The sequence below is a fragment of the Gracilinanus agilis genome, chromosome 4 (assembly GCF_016433145.1).
Source record: "Gracilinanus agilis isolate LMUSP501 chromosome 4, AgileGrace, whole genome shotgun sequence".
Taxonomy (NCBI): domain Eukaryota; kingdom Metazoa; phylum Chordata; class Mammalia; order Didelphimorphia; family Didelphidae; genus Gracilinanus; species Gracilinanus agilis.
Genome location: NC_058133.1, coordinates 258,116,335 through 258,128,349, shown reverse-complemented (window position 1 = coordinate 258,128,349; position 12,015 = coordinate 258,116,335).

The window sequence follows — 12,015 nt, the reverse complement described above, 5'->3', positions numbered from 1 at the left end:
TTTACTTTTGTCATAGACTTGATATGGGGATTGTTAGTATAGAAAGGAAAGCGAGAGAAATGGGTTGAAATATAAGTGAGAGGTTGGTTTTGTAGAATTTGGTCTGGCCGTATGCTAGGAACTGGATGACAGGATTCTGGAATCCAAAGAGAGGTTTTGAAGGGACACCAACCAACTGAAGGGACTTTTGCTTCCTGGTCCTGTAGCTGATAGGAGAGAAGGTGGCTGAGCTCTGCTGTTCCTGCTGTTATAGACCTACAGTGAGGTTGAAGGGAAACCTTTTAGACCTTCTGGGAAATACCTTTCCTCACTCCAAGATGTACATCTAAGAAGATTCTTCTAACAACAAGCCTGATCTAAATCAAGATTCAGTGTTGGGGTGACGGCTGAGGCCAAGCTCAGGGCCTGGCCCAGCTGGGTTGAACTCAGCCATCAAGAGTTCATCCCTCGTCATCTTAAAGATTGTCTCATCTTGGGAAGCCAACAAGGAGGATGAATGAGAGTCAGGTATAGCAGTGAGGGCTCGGGGATCTTAGCCGGTGACAGGAAAGAAAAATGAAGACTTTCCCATGCAGGGAACTTAGAGGAATGGGAAGTGAGATTTTCTTAGAGTTAGGGAAACCCTGTTCCTTAATCCTCCTTTCTTAATCTTTTTGTTTTATAAGAAATAAATCCTTTTACCTGCTTACCAGCACTGCGTTGAGGTCTAATCGAGCACTGGTCCCAGCAGATAAGGCCATCAGCCTTTCTTTACTGACAGACACTGAGGAATCCAATATACCTCAGTAGAGTAAATTATTTCAGGGTACAGGGCTTCCCCAGGCACCCCAAATCCCTAGAGGAATCCCAGATCAAAGAATTACATAATGAATTTCTCAGTCTTACACCCCTGCAGCGCTGGCTGAAGAAAGTCCATCAAAGTGCAACCAATGAAATGACTGAATAAACAAAGGATTTTTTTTCTCTTGTTTTAGATGCTTTTACACTAGTTTTATGATAGGGGTCATAGCCCAGAGGGATACCTTCTGTTTGCACCTCAAACATCACTAGGCTCCCCAAGCTAGCTAACTCATCCACCTTTATGATCAGGATGTCAAAAACAACATACTTCTACCCCCAGACTCTAAAGCGCCTCACAAAATCCCCCTCATTTATCCCCTTTGTTTGCCCCCCTCCCCACCTTTCTTTCTAACTCACATAGATCCTATTCCTTTAGGATATAAAAATCCTGAACTCCCTCTCTTCAGGGAAGCAGAGTTAGACTTCAACCTGCAACTGCCTCCCAGTAATTCAACTTAAGAAATCTCTCTATTTTTAAAGATATTCATTAGAATCTGTTCAGTTCTTTGAAAGAGCACCTTCCTGGTCCAGGTTAATCTCAAGCTTGCCTACAGCAGACTCAATAAATGAAAAAACAGTACATAACAGCTCATAAACAATGCATAATGAAACATTTACCAAATGGCTAAATGCTCAAACTTCATTCAGGTCTTTGAATAGCCTACAGACATGGGATCAATCCATATACTAGGAAATGCATAGTATAAGCTGGATTTGTTACCCTGCAGGAAGGATCGTGTAAGATGCTGACTCACTCACACTCAATACTGACTCAAGGCAGAACCTTTATTTTTATTTATTTTTTAAAACCCTTACCTTTCGTCTTAGAATCAATACTGTGTATTAGTTGTAAGGCAGAAGTAAGCGCTAGGCAATGGGGGTTAAGTGACTTGCCCAGGGTCACAAAGCTAGGAAGTGTCTGAGGCCAGATTTGAACATAAGATTTCCCATCTGTAGCCCTGGCTCTTAATCCACTGAGCCACCCAGTTGCCCCCTCAAGGTAGAATCTTTAGATGAAAGAGAAAATCTAAAGATGGAAAATTGCTTTAGCATGGGTCATGGAATTAAAGATATGGTATGAATTAGAGCTTATATATACACATATGTCACATATATACATATATATCACAGAGATGTTTGTGAGAACTCAATGAGATGATACGTACAAAGTGACTTGTGCAATGTGAGGCACTTTGTTGATATCATTTGTCTTAAAATTGATTTTTATTGGTATATTTTGTTTTCTATCCAAACTGGCTCTTCCCTTTATCAGGTCCAGGTTATAGGCCATGATACCCCTTTCCCATTTCCCTTCCTGTAAACTGGCTCTGGAGAGAGAAAATTTGATCCCAGTGTCTTCCACCCTTGGGTTTGGGAATCTGACCTCCTGGGCTAAGGTCCTTCTTTGGGATAAAAGGAAAGAGCTGGGTCTAAGGCCATTTTCCCACCCCCACTGGAGACATATCTTCCTTCATGGTCTGAACTCAACGAGAGCCAAACCCTCTTCCCAGATGCTCCTGACCTTGCTAGCTCCTCAAGTGTATGATCTGGCCCATACTAAGGACAAAGCCTCCAGCTCCACTCAGCATGTTGTTCTAGGCAGATTCAGATCGTGTCCTTGCTGAGAACTTGGGATGCCTTGGGATCACTACTTATCAACAATTTCTTTTCCATCCCCAACCACTACCATCCATTGGTGATCTAAACCCTCAAGACCGAGCCTGGTTTGTGGGGTATTGAGAAAAAGGAGAGGAAGCAAGTGGAGAATCTTGAATTTCCAATCCATATCCATTTGAATGAAAAATGGAAATGGAAAGGACCCTGTGGGTTCTGGGGTAGGGACAGAGAGGATGCCTGCTTCTTAGAGGATATTTCATATTTGTCATTCCCAGAGGCATCAAAGAGTTCAATTCAAAGACTCAGAGTTAAAGATTATCTGTCTCTTAGGACAAGGGACATTTGAGGAAATAATTGAATCCTTGGAAGCCCCTAAGAAAAGATTGTCTGAAAGTCTTCAAGTTCCTCCCGTTAGGATATTAGAGTTTCCAGAAAGCCTCAAGGCTCTGTGTATACTAGTCAGGGAGCTATGCAAGGAGAAGGGGTAGAATGCATATGATCCCAGGGCATAGGGAGGGGGCCTGTGGGAACATAGTGAAGGCACTAGATTTAAGGTGAGAGACAGACAAAGGCTGAGAATATAAAGCAGTTACAGTTCATTCTGAAAAGAGAAAACCTTTGGTACCTCTCCCTATTAGGTCCTGAAAGTCACCCAGAGAGATGCCACAAAATTCCTCAAGTAGGTGCAGAAGGACACAATCTCCTGGTCATTGTAGATATGTGTGAATATAAACTACACCTGCTTTGGTCAGTTGTGACAAAATACTCATCCTTGTCCTGGGTCACAAAAACCTCTGGGGATGGACCCAAAGTAGCATCAGCTACCACTAGTAGATTGAATGACCTATTGATCAGGAGAGGGAATCTTCAAGACTCAGTACCAGACTGGACACCTGCAATCTCTGTGCCCTCAACATTCTGCTCCTCTTCACCCTGAAGAAACCTGAGGAAAAGTCACCAACTGCTAAGTACCTGAGGCTAGATCTGAATTCAGGAAGATGAGTCTGCCTGACTCCAAGTCTGGCCCAGCACTCTTTATCTACTGCATCACCTAGCTGCCTTTAAATAAGTATAAGATAAAATGAGACCAGAAAGAGAGCAGGACTAACTGGGAAGATAAAGGGAGATTTCATGGAGGATATGGCACTTTAGTTGTTCCTTGAAGGGAGAGACAAAGGTAAGGGAGGAAGGACACTCAAACTATGTGGGACAGTTTATACAAATGCTTGGAGGAAGGAAGTAGAGTGATAATTTCTAGAAAATCTGGTTGTACAGTTTGGGTGGAATATAGTTTGTGGAGAACCCTCAAGCCTACCTACAATTATATAGGAAAAATGAGCAAACAACAAAAAAAAGCACCTAACTCTAAAGAATTTTTATGAAGACAAAGAACAAGGTACAGACGCAGAAAGGGACAGTGAAAGCAAAGGAAACACACAAAGTCCAAAAGAAAAATATGGATTGGACACAGATTTTGGAAGAATATGGTTTGTGAAGGGAAAGTAATGTAAAATAAAGCTGAAGACTTGTTTAGGATTGAAATTGATAAAAGCTGTCATATCTGGTAGAGGAATTTTGTCATTTTTTCTGGGGACAATGGGAAGCCACAGATGTTTTATGAGACCTATAGCTTTGGAAGAAAATTTGGCATATGTGTAACAATGGATTGGAGAGAGAAAATATCAGAATTTGGTTGACCTCTATAATCCAGGGGAAAGATAAATTCTCTCAGGGGAACCTGGTCAGTCTTTGAACAGACCCTGTCAGCCCCACTATCTTGTTGCCTGAAACAGAAACATACATTTCCCCAAGATTCGCCCATGTATCAGCTAGATGGTGTTGTGGATAGAGCACTGGACCTGGAATCAGGAAGGCTCATCTTCCTGAATTCAAGTCTTGTCTCAGACATTTATAAGCTATATGGTTGTTATTACAATTCAACCTTTTCAATCCAATTCTCTATGACCCCATTTGGGGTTTTATTGGCAAAGATACTAGAGTGTTTTGCCATTTCCTTCTTCAGCTCATTTTACAGAGGAACAAACTATGTGACTCTGGGCAAGTAATATAATCCTGTTTGCCTCAGTTTTCTCATCTGTAAAATGAGCTAGAGAAGGAAGTGACAAACTACTCTAGTATCTTCCTCAAGAAAAATCCAAATGGGTCAGGAAGTCAGACACAACTGAAACAAGACAACAACAATATGGCATTAATGTCTTTGGGCCTGGATATAGTTTACATGTCATTTACCTCAAATATTCACTTTGTTGTTCTAGAAAGGAAGTCCCACCCAGTGTTCCTAGCAGTCTCCACTCCACATTGAAAGGGCTTTTTAACCCTCTTCTTTAGAGCCCAGGGCCAGGCTCTTCTCCTCAGTTTGGAACACCTAGGAATAATCAGCTGGGCAGTTACAGAGGATGTCCTTGTTACTGGGACATCCCAGGAGACTCGATGCCATGGATGTCATATCAGAGCATCTGTCCAGAAGTGAGCAGAGAGCTAAACACACTACTTCAGAAAGGAGGAAGAATCAGAGGAGTGAAAGAACAGCAAGATGCATGTCCCTAACCCAGCCAAAAGGACCCAACATCCTACTTTTTAGACTAAAAGTACCAGGCTGGCATTTCTAAGTCTGCTAGGATGGAACACTGCCTGAGAGAGGAACCAATAAGCTTTAGAGCTAAGCTGTGTAATCTGTCTCCAGGCAGCAATTTGCTGTGGAAGTCCTTTTAAGACACTTCTTTCCAGAAGAAACAAACTCATTAGAGCCAATTCCTTACAATTTCCTAAATTACAAATGAGCATTTGTCCTTTCTTTGTCTAATATCTCCAGCCTTTCTCTCCCTTCTGCTATCAAAAAGGTATCTTTTTAGAAAGTGAGATCACTGAGGGCAGAGACTATCTTACTTTTTCTATCTGTATTCCCAGAGCTTTGGGACATTGTAAGCACTTAGTTGGGGGCAGCTAGGTGGCATGGCAGAGAGAGTACCAGGCCTGGAGTTAGGAAGGCTCATCTTCCCTCATTCAAATCTGGCCTTAGACACTATCAGTGGGGTCCTGGGCAAGTTACTCAACCTTGTTTGCCACAGTTTCCTCATTTACAAAATGACCTGGAGAAAGAAATGGCAAATCAAGCCAGTATCTCTGCCAAGAAAACCCCAAATGGAGTCATGAAGAGTCAGACACAACTAAAGAATAACTGAGCAAGCATTTAGTAAATGTTTTATTCAACCTTTCAAAAAAGAATCACGTCTCATAAGATTAAGAATATATGTGTTCTTAGTACTTTCATTTTAAAGGTATTTTGCATAGTTACTAATTTGATCCTCACAACACTTCTCTGTAGACTAGTGAACTTTTACTTCAACATTTTCCATATAAGGAAATAAAGGCTAAGAAAAAAGCTACATTTTCTATATGAAGAAACCAAGAGATTAAGATACTTGTCCAAGGACACAGTTATAGAAATACCTACCAAGAGAACTTAAAATCAAGTTCTTTTTCTATTAAACCATGTAGCTTCCCCATCCTCATCAATCCATCCCTTGGCCTTGCTGATCTATTCTAATTATTTCTAAATCCATACTAAACTTCTCAAATCAGTGGTGTACATGACTGTTTCCATTATCTGATTGCTTCATTAACTGACAGCAGTCTGCCTTCTCTAACAATGCCAAACCACTGAAATGCTTCTTCCCAATAGTCTCCTAATTGCATTTGGCCTTTTCTTCACTGACTTTTGCTCCTTATCCTCAGACCTCTTTAGAGCACTTGACCCCTTCAACAACACTACTCTTTCAAAAGTCACCCTTATTTTTTGCTCTATACTCACCCGCTTCCTAATTTAGTTCCTTTCTGTCTCATCAAACTTTTTGTTAGTTTTCCTAATTCCTTTAATTTCTCACCTGAACCCTTGTTCCACATGTCTGATTATCAGTAAGATATGAGCACTTGGATAAGCTTTGGCACTTTACAATGAACTTGACTGTGGTGTCCACCATCATTTAATGATATTGGACTTCAAAATGTTTTTTCTATTAAAACTGGTTAGTTTTTCCTGGGAATTGTTCCTGTAGCAACTCTAGGAAGTTCCAAATGAAGAAGTAGCACTTTTCTTCCTCACTGCTCTATACTGTTTTCCTTCTGATTTAAACCATGTACAGCAAGGATATATGTAAAGCCCTTATTAACTATATGTGACTATTTTTGACCATTTAGGGAAAGGCTTTGATATGCTTTTGATATGCTTTGATAGCTACTTAGAGTAACTAACATTCATTCTTTCCTCCAGGTACAACATTATTATATGATGGAGTCTTTGGGGGTTGTAATGAGTCTCCCTTACTCATATCTGGACACTCTGAACACTCCATGTGGACATCCCAGGTCTGAGGCACTTTGTGGCTCAGCATCCACACCTGGCTGCAGCTCTGAAACTCCAAGAAGTCTTTTCTTTAAACTAGGAACATCACAAGACATGGTTGTTCAAATCAAAAGACATTTAATTAATCCTCAGAGTGTAATAAGTGACAAGAAAGATCTCTCCATTCACATGGGAGTATCTCGTTATTTTTGTTGTTTTATTGACTTGCTTAGTCATATCCTACTCTGTGTGATATATGATGAAGTCCAGGGAATTTTCTTGGCAAAGATCCTGGAGTGGTTTGCCATTTCCTTCTCCGGTGGGTCTCCATTTTACATATGAGGAACTGAGGCAAATGGTTTGTAGTTGTTGCCTTTCATCCTCAAAGAGGACCAAAATGACATCTTGTCTTTCAACACAAGCATAAAATGGATCTAAGAGAGGCAGAGTTACACAAAGTCATCAGCCTCATTCACTCTTTCAGAGTCATCAGAGTACAGTGGCAAGACAAAAGTCAGGATTATTAGAGCTAGCTTGGGTTGCAGTGGATGGCCTTGGCTTCTCCGATGTCTAACCAAGCTCCAAGTGCTCTTCTGCTTCCACTGCCTTCATGATCATCGGAGAATTGTTCTCATCTGCCCCATCCTTCCGGGGGCAAGTCTTTGCATGCCTAAGTTAGACACACTCCTCACTCACCAGCAGGTTCAAGGCTGTAGGTTACCCTCAACTAGTTTAATTCACCTGCCAAGATGGTTTATCAGGTTATGACCACTGTACGTGCTACAACTTCTGGAAGCCGTAGCTGAGCTAGATGGCAGGTAGACAACCAAGGTGGATGAGCATCCCTGAAAAGCTCTCAGCAGGCCCTGATGCCAGAGGTGCTAGTCCTCTCTGAACACCTCATATGCCCCACTAAGCTGAATAAAGGTTAAGAGGTTTAACCAGAGTCACATAGCTAATTTCCATTTCCTGAGGCCAAATTTGAATTCAGATCTTCCTGATTCCTGGCTTGGTGCTCTCTCCATTGGGCCACCTAGCTGCCTTTACTTCACTAAAAATAGGAGGAGGAGAGACATCCAGGAAAATCCTATGGGATCTAGGCAACACATATCCCCAGGGACAACTCACACCTTCCATTCTGCACCGCTGCCAAAGCCCTCCCTTACTGTGACTGGGTGCAGCTATCTGACAATGATATCATCGGGTGAGCTGCTTTCTCCTTTGAGCTGGGGCCTTCTTGTATTTATTTCTCTAGGCCACACTGCTCTCTGCTGTCATCTTGCCAAAGTTTGGTTGCTATGAAATTTTAGTCGCCTACTGCCATCTAGTGTTCTGGGTTTTAGGAACAATTCAGTGGTTCCCAAACTTTTTCGGCCTACCTCCCCCTTTCCAGAAAAAATATTACTTAGCTCCCTGGAAATTAATTTTTTAAGTTTTAATAGCAATTAATAGGAAAGATAAATGCACCTGTGGCCATCACCACCTTCCTGGATCATTGCAGCACCCACCAGGGAGCGGTGGCGCCCACGTTGGGAATCACTGATAGCTCCTCAATTTCATGGAAAACATTTAAGCTCTTTCTGCAGCAGCCTAGCACAGTTGCAACAACATGTACCTAACCAGCCAGGAAAAGCTAGAAGTTCTGAAGGCTACCTTGCTTATCCTTTCAACTCTTTGTCCTCTGATATGTTTACCTAAATTCTTACCTTAGTAAGTCTAAAATTACTGAAAATCATATTCCCTGATCTCTGGTCATGATCCCCTTTTAAATCATTACAGGAAATTCATTTAGACAAACTATCAAGATATTTAATGGAACTGGGATTTGGATATTATTGTCAACTCCCCAAGCAATAATTCTGTTGCTATGAATATCACGACACAGGACTGAAAAGGCTCTAGTGGAGTTCTGTACTAAGTACTGGAGGTAAAAATATGAAAAAATGTGGGTGGGCATTGTGGAAAAGTCAAAGAAGTTCAAAATTAGTGTGTGGCATGGGAAATGAAGATATTTCCACCCTCTACCTGCCTCCTTAAAATGGAGGTTGAGGATTCATGGTTCTGCCTTCCAATCAAGACAGAAATTACTGATAAGGTATGAATACCAAAGCTGTTTGGATCTTACAGGATGATGAGATTTCCCATTAATAAGGTTCCTGGGTACTTGGTAGAGAAGTCAAAGAAGTCCAAAATGAGGGCTGATGGGCGGGAAATTAGGGGGTATTCCCGATCATCTATGGATCTGGATCTGTATATAAAAAGCCCATAGACATCTAGGCGAAGAGTGACTTCACTATTGCCTGGGATTGATGCTGCCATTTATAGTGAATTATTAGGCTGTTTCTTTCCAATCAGTAACTCAGTAGAGCCAAGACCTAGAAGAGGCATTCTGGGTAAGCTAAATCAAGCCAAATGCCAGACATGTGACCATGGAAAATGGTCTGTAATTGATATTTTCAATAATCAGTCGTATCTCAGTCCATTGTTTATTGGTCAGATTTTTTTCAGCACTGTAATGTCTTTTCCTTTTAATCCTTGCTTTTTGTCTTAGAATTAATACTGTATATTGGTTCCAAGACAGAATAGCAGTAATGGATAGGCAATAGGGCTTAAATGACTGCCCAGGGTCACATAGCTAGGAAGTATTTAAGGCCAAATTTGAACCCAGGACCTCCCATCTCAAGACCTGGCTCTCTATCCACTGAACCAAACTTCCTGCCCCCTATAATGTCTTTTGACAATTTGGTTTCTCATGTTTCACTTTTCCCCTCTTTCCTCTTCCTCAAACTTTCACTCTTCCCTCAAAAATTAATCTTTCTTTAAAAAGTGATATAAAAGAGAGGAATGGGGAAGATGGGTGACTGGTGAAGATCAAGGGCAGCTGTAAAATTTACTGTGAGCTTTTGAATATGAGAGATCATCACACACATTCATATATATGTATATACATACATACATACATACATACACACACACTTCAAGGAGGATACTGGTTCAGAGGAACTAAGGCTCAGCACTGTAATGAGGAAGGGAACAGCTTGGCTCAAATTTGAGAACTTAGAGATGGCACAAGAAGACATGAGTTCAAATGTGACCTCAGACACTAGCTGGGTGACCTAGGGCAAATTACTTAACCCTGTTTGCCTCAGTTTCCTGATCTGTAAAATAAGCAGGAGAAGGAAATGACCAATCTTCCTAGTATCTTTTACATACTTCCTTCTCCCAGGATGGCCATCCTCTGCTGGTCCCAGGACATAGTTTCCTTATCTACCCTCTCCCCAATCCACCCTAACTGTGTGAACTCCTTTCTCTCATGCTACATATCTAATTGGTGGATATTTTTTGTTGTTTCTATCCATTTCATATATTTCCATTGACCATACTCATTCTCTAACCTGTTCCTCACCATGTATTCCATATATTTATCTATTTTTCTCATTACTACTATGTTTAATTGTGGAAAAGTGAATCTCAGTTTATGAAGAAAAATTTTATTTCTATTTTCTTATGATGCTATTTAATTAAAATAAGTGAATTATTGCCTATCCATAATCCTCTAATTTCTGTTTTTACAGCTAGCCCTTTTTTAAAAAATCCTTAGAATAGAGTCAAGAATGGTAGTTTTCTCTCATACCTTCCATTCTGTGTAAGTATAATTTGGTCAAGTCAGTTATCCTCTTTTTCTTTAGGTTTCTTATCTATATAATGAGGAGATTGATCTAGATGATTTTTGTGGTCCATTCCAGCTCTACTTTGATGCTCTATGATCTGTAATTGATCCCAGCATATTCAAACCCTCAACATGGAAAGAAAATACACATAATTTCTATTTAGGTGACTGAAGGTATGAAGTTCTAATGTTCGTCAGGCTCAGTAACATTGTCTAGCTTTTCACATAGGAACATTCTACCCAATCCTTGATCAAGGGCAAGAATCATGTCTTTTGTTGAACATACAATATATGCTTGTTGAATATGTAGTACATATGAATAGAACAAGTAAGGACATAGTCATCAAAGGATAGTGAATAAAGTTCAAGGAGGAAATTGGGGCAAGGAAGAAGAAAGGGGGAAGAAAGAAAGACTCGCTGCAGGAAATATCAACTTCATAGTTGGATTTAGGCCACAGGTAGCTGGGTCAATGACATGACAATGAATCGAAGTCTTAGACTGTAATATAACCAACTGTGGATTGATCTCTGAATCGAGCAAGCTCTTGTGGGAGATAGTAGAAGGAACCAAAAAGAATGAGGTCCCAAGTTAATAGACTGGCTCACGTAGAGTGTTAAATGTTCTCTGTGGAGGTGCTTCCGTATAATGATGAGCCATTTAGAAGAGATTATCTGGATCATTCATAAAATATTCCTGATTGAAGGGATACTAGAACGTTTCTGAGAAAGTATGAATACAATTTAAATGTTTACCATTTTATCAATTTAAAAGTAGGCAAATAAGAGTCCTATCATAGGTGATGGGATGGTAGAAAAGATAGAAAACAAAAGGCTAGCTAGTAAGGATAAAGATATAGAAGGAATCAGAAAAAGACCCAGGACAAGAAGAAGTGTTTTTGATAGAAATGAAAGTCTCAGATGTGTCTACTTTGGTGGGTCAGTGATGATACATGTGGATTATCAAATGATTTCAAGAATCACAGGAAACTAATTCCACTTCACTTCTACTCAATATACATTTATTAAGAGACTGTTGGATTGTGGACTGGCTATGGGGAGGGGGAATTGGGGGAGGAGGGAAAGAACATGAATCATGTAACCATGGAAAAATATTCTAAAAAATTAAAATTTTAAAAAATTAAAAACTAAAAAGAAGACTTTGGTTGCTGCTATTAAAATGATGTCTCTGGAACACCAATCTCAGCTTCATCATAACCCTGGTCCTCTGGGTCCATTGGAGGGTCCCTTTCTCCCATCCTTGAGCCTTCTGATCCTCCAAAGGATTTCAGAGACTGACCTAGAACCAGTAAGGAAGAGACAAATTTAAAGCTGTGTCTCCAACTTACATACAAGGAAACTGAGACCCAGGGAGGGTCTCAGTTCAGAAGTAGTTTATATTCATTCCCCCAGGAAGTCTGGGTTTGAAGCATGATCAAGACAAGCCATCTGAACAAATATTTATTAAGCATTTACTATGTTTCAGACAGTATGCAAAAAAGGGCACAAACAGTCACTGCCCTTGAAG